We start from the raw sequence: 6,122 nt of genomic DNA on the forward strand, positions 1-6,122 counted from the left end.
TATGTCCTTAGGCTTTACTCATAATATTCATGGCGAAGTTTCTTCTTCGTTAAATTGTTATATGGTTGGAATTGGAAAATGCTACATGTAGTAATTCTAAAATGTCTTGGATAATTTGATACTTGGCAATTGTTGTGCTCATGTTTAAGCTCTTGCATCATATACTTTGCACCCATTAATGAAGAAACACATAGAGCTTGCTAAAATTTGGTTTGCATATTTGGTCTCTCTAAAGTCTAGATAATTTCTAGTATTGAGTTTTGAACAACAAGGAAGACGGTGTAGAGTCTTATAATGTTTACAATATGTCTTTTATGTGAGTTTTGCTGCACCGTTCATCCTTGTGTTTGTTTCAAATAACCTTGCTAGCCTAAACCTTGTATCGAGAGGGAATACTTCTCATGCATCCAAAATCCTTGAGCCAACCACTATGCCATTTGTGTCCACCATACCTACCTACTACATGGTATTTCTCCGCCATTCCAAAGTAAATTGCTTGAGTGCTACCTTTAAAATTCCATCATTCGCCTTTGCAATATATAGCTCATGGGACAAATAGCTTAAAAACTATTGTGGTATTGAATATGTACTTATGCACTTTATCTCTTATTAAGTTGCTTGTTGTGCGATAACCATGTTTCTGGGGACGCCATCAACTATTCTTTGTTGAATATCATGTGAGTTGCTATGCATGTCCGTCTTGTCTGAAGTAAGAGAGATCTACCACCTTAATGGTTGGAGCATGCATATTCTTAGAGAAGAACATTGGGCCGCTAACTAAAGCCATGATTCATGGTGGAAGTTTCAGTTTTGGACATATATCCTCAATCTCATATGAGAATAATAATTGTTGCCACATGCTTATGCATTAAAGAGGAGTCCATTATCTGTTGTCCATGTTGTCCCGGTATGGATGTCTAAGTTGAGAATAATCAAAAGCGAGAAATCCAAAATGCGAGCTTTCTCCTTAGACCTTTGTACAGGAGGCATGGAGGTACCCCTTTGTGACACTTGGTTAAAACATGTGTATTGCGATGATCCGGTAGTCCAAGCTAATTAGGACAAGGTGCGGGCACTATTAGTATACTATGCATGAGGCTTGCAACTTGTAAGATATAATTTACATAACTCATATGCTTTATTACTACCGTTGACAAAATTGTCTCATGTTTTCAAAATAAAAGCTCTAGCACAAATATAGCAATCAATGCTTTCCTCTTTGAAGGACCATTCTTTCTACTTTTATGTTGAGTCAGTTCACCTATTTCTCTCCACCTCAAGAAGCAAACACTTGTGTGAACTGTGCATTGATTCCTACATACTTGCATATTGCACTTGTTATATTACTCTATGTTGACAATTATCCATGAGATATACATGTTATAAGTTGAAAGCAACCGCTGAAACTTAATCTTCCTTTGTGTTGCTTCAATACCTTTACTTTGATTTATTGCTTTATGAGTTAACTCTTATGCAAGACTTATTGATGCTTGTCTTGAAGTACTATTCATGAAAAGTCTTTGCTTTATGATTCACTTGTTTACTCATTTCATTACCATTGTTTTGATCGCTGCATTCATTACATATGTTTACAAATAGTATGATCAAGGTTATGATGGCATGTCACTCCAGAAATTATCTTTGTTATCGTTTTACCTGCTCGGGACGAGCAGAACTAAGCTTGGGGATGCTGATACATCTTCGACGTATCGATAATTTCTTATGTTCCATGCCACATTATTGATGATATCTACATGTTTTATGCACACTTTATGTCATATTCGTGCATTTTCTGGAACTAACCTATTAACAAGATGCCGAAGAGCCGATTCTTTGTTTTCTGCTATTTTTGGTTTCAGAAATCCTAGTAACGAAATATTCTCGGAATTGGACGAAATCAACGCCCAGGGTCCTATTTTGCCACGAAGCTTCCAGAAGACCGAAGGAGAGTCGAAGTGGGGCCACGAGGTGGCGACACACCAGGGCGGCGCGGCCCAGGCCCTGGCCGCGCCGACCTATGGTGTGGGCCCCTCGTGCCGCCTCTTTACCTGCCCTTCCGCCTACAAATAGCCTCCGTCGCGAAACCCCCAGTACCGAGAGCCACGATACGGAAAACCTTACTGAGACGCCGCCGCCGCCAATCCCATCTCGGGGGATTCTGGAGATCTCCTCCGGCACCCTGCCGGAGAGGGGATTCATCTCCCGGAGGACTCTTCACCGCCATGGTCGCCTCCGGAGTGATGAGTGAGTAGTTCACCCCTGGACTATGGGTCCATAGCAGTAGCTAGATGGTTGTCTTCTCCTCATTGTGCTTCATTGTTGGATCTTGTGAGCTGCCTAACATGATCAAGATCATCTATCTGTAATGCTATATGTTGTGTTTGTCGGGATCCGATGGATAGAGAATACTATGTTATGTTAATTATCAAGTTATTACCTGTGTGTTGTTTATGATCTTGCATGCTCTCCGTTATTAGTAGAGGCTCTGGCCAAGTTTTTGCTCTTAACTCCAAGAGGGAGTATTTATGCTCGATAGTGGGTTCATGCCTCCATTGAATCTGGGACAGTGACAGAAAGTTCTAAGGTTGTGGATGTGCTGTTGCCACTAGGGATAAAACATTGATGCTATGTCTAAGGATGTAGTTATTGATTACATTACGCACCATACTTAATGCAATTGTCTGTTGTTTTGCAACTTAATACTAGAAGGGGTTCGGATGATAACCTGAAGGTGGACTTTTTAGGCATAGATGCATGCTGGATAGCGGTCTATGTACTTTGTCGTAATGCCCAATTAAATCTCACTATATTTATCATGACATGTATGTGCATTGTTATGCCCTCTCTATTTGTCAATTGCCCGACTGTAATTTGTTCACCCAACATGCTTTTATCTTATGGGAGAGACACCTCTAGTGAACTGTGGACCCCGGTCCTATTCTTTACATCTGAAATACAATCTACTGCAATACTTGTTTTACTGTTTTCTTGCAAACAATCATCTTCCACACAATACGGTTAATCCTTTGTTACAGCAAGCCGGTGAGATTGACAACCTCACTGTTTCGTTGGGGCAAAGTACTTTGGTTGTGTTGTGCAGGTTCCACGTTGGCGCCGGAATCTCTGGTGTTGCGCCGCACTACATCCCGCCGCCATCAACCTTCAACGTGCTTCTTGACTCCTACTGGTTCGATTAAACCTTGGTTTCTTACTGAGGGAAACTTGCCGCTGTGCGCATCACACCTTCCTCTTGGGGTTCCCAACGGACGTGTCAACTACACGCATCAAGCAAATTTCTGGCGCCGTTGCCGGGGAACGAAGAAAAGTTACACCACAAAGATTTCTAACTCCCACGTCAACTACACGCCAGTAGCAGAGACCCACACGGTGCACACACTGTCACCTTTACACACGTGGGACAAGGAGTCTCCGGAGATCACATAAGTAAAATCCACTTGACTAGCATAATGACATCTAGATTACAAGCATCATCATATGAATCTCAATCATGTAAGGCAGCTCATGAGATTACTGTATTGAAGTACATAGGGAGAGATATGAACCACATAGCTACCGGTACAGCCCTTAGCCTCGATGGAGAACTGCTCCCTCCTCATGGGAGACAGCAGCGTTGATGAAGATGGCGGTGGTGTCGATGGAGAAGCCTTCCGGGGGCACTTCCTCGTCCCGACGGCGTGCCGGAACAGAGACTCCTGTCCCCCAGATCTTGGCTTCGCGATGGCGGCGGCTCTGGATGGTTTCTCGTACCGTGGCTTTTTCGTATCGAAGACTTAGGTCAGGGGCTTCTTATAGGCGAAGAGGCGGCGTCAGAAGGGGTCTAGGGCCACCAGACACTAGGGCGGCGCCCCCCCTGGGCCGCGCCGCCACCATGTGTGGGCCCCCTGTGGCTCCTCTCTGGCGGCTCTCGGGTGTTCTGGAAGCTCCATGCAATCCTAAGACTCTGGGCGTTGATTTCGTCCGATTCCGAGAATATTTCCTTACTAGGATTTCTGAAACAAAAAACAGCAGAAAACAGCAACTGGCCCTTCGGCATCTCGTCAATAGGTTAGTTCCGGAAAACGCATAAATATGACATAAAGTATGCATAAAACATGTAGGTATCATCAATAAAGTGTCATGGAACATAAGAAATTATCGATACGTCGGAGACGTATCAGGAGGCCAGATCCGTGAAGGCCCATGAGGAACCCGAATCCAGAACGATGTAGATGGAAGGCGGATCCTTGACGTACACGGCAAGACATTGTACAGTAGTTTGGCAACCTGTAATCCGGCTAGGACTCTCCATGTAAACCCTAGATTCGTGCGCCTATATAAGCCGGATCCCGGGAGCCCTAGAGGCACAACCACAACTCATTGTAACAACGCGAAAGCGCTCATATAATTCCAGACAAGCAGCAATAGGCCCTGTCTTCCAGCAGGTGTTCCGAAGCTGGGTAAATCACGTACCATCGTCCCGAGGACTCTCCGCCCAATGGCCCCTACTTCTTCTCCCCTCCATGAGGATCCCTCCTCTGGAGTACCGTCGAATAGGCAACGACAGCCCATAAATCCGAAGGAAAAGCAAGCAACATGATCCAACATTCCATGTTATATGTAAATGCACGGTGGTTGATGCCCCTATTGTGCTCAACAAAGCTAACCTCTCTCCCCAAATTTCCTTCAGAGCAAGAACACCGTCTTTTTTTGACATGTCTAGGTTTATTGCATCCATGAAAACGTATCTTATTCCAGCAATTACGCCTTAAGTGCCTAGGTTGAAGACATCGCGGGCAAGGTGGGCTGGAGTTTCTTGGACGGGCCTCGTGTCTCGACAAGGGCCCAATAAACCTTGGAGGAGGCCCATATGGTTGGATTTGCTGCTGATGCTGTTTATCAGAGGGAAACACCAAATAATTAAAAGCTGAGATTCTGGGCTGGGCCTGGGCTGTTTCAGAACGGTGGGAGCCCAAAGTGCATGGAGCCTCAGTTTGAAAAGTAGAGACCCCGCCTGGAGGAGCAAATGCAGCGTTAACACGCTGGAATGCCGTAGAAATAGGGATGGTATCAGCCGTTGCAGCAGGCACTGATCTTGCATTTACACATAACATATTTGCCAACACTTCATCAAAGGGTTTACTGTCAACAAAGACACGCAATTCATGGAGCTGAGACGTTGTCAAGGAGTCAAGGGATGAATTAATCCGGTGATCTTTGTCATCAAATCTAAAAAAACATCAAGATTCGGTCAAGGTTATGCACAGAGGAGATGGTAGCTTCAAGTAATTCCATGTCTTTTACAGGAAGTTGATGCAGGAATGCAAGCCTAGGGATCGCAGGTGGCTGTAAAACAACTGGTTGGTGAACATGCTGACGACCCAAGGGAACCCTATTCGCTCCAGAGAGAGGATCACGAACAATGTCAGCAAAGGAACGTCTACCAACTGCCTGCCAGGATTGGGACTCCTCAGACTCCCAGAGACTGTGTTCTCTAACAAAATTTGGTCCTCCATGACCCCATAGGAGAAAATGAACGACAAAATCATCACACTTGAAAGATCTCAAATAGTTGATGAAAAAACCAATCTGCTTGTTGTTGCAAACAGAGAACCTGAATATTCTGTCTCGCAAGAAAATCACATTGAAATCCTAGGGATGCTACCCAAGAAAGCATTAAGCAAGTGAGACAGAGAATGATTCCAAACGCAATTTGAAACACCGAAAGGAGGCCACCATGAAAAATTCTACCGTGCTATAGGGAGTCGAGAAAGCCACATGGCAATGGAAAAGGTTCCAGAGTTTCTTCTGAAGAGAGATACCTGAGCGCAGATCAAGAGAGGGTGGTGATTGTACCTGGTCATGTGGTGAAGCAGGGAGCTCCTAAAGTCCAACCTTCACCGAATGGCACGGCAGATCAACCTCAGATCCCGGAGAAATGACTTCGTCCTTCTTGAAGAACTGCGCATCAACACTGAAGCCATTGGCATCCGGAAGAACCAAACGAAGAGCTTGATGCCTGAGGTAGAGGAACCCATGAACTTGTCGAGATGTCGCCCGCTGAGAGATGAGCAGTGGTAAGTCACACGCCAGCGCTGTGGGATAGTGCTTCCATCATCCATGGC

Source organism: Lolium perenne, chromosome 6 (genome assembly GCF_019359855.2).
Source record: "Lolium perenne isolate Kyuss_39 chromosome 6, Kyuss_2.0, whole genome shotgun sequence".
Classification (NCBI taxonomy): domain Eukaryota; kingdom Viridiplantae; phylum Streptophyta; class Magnoliopsida; order Poales; family Poaceae; genus Lolium; species Lolium perenne.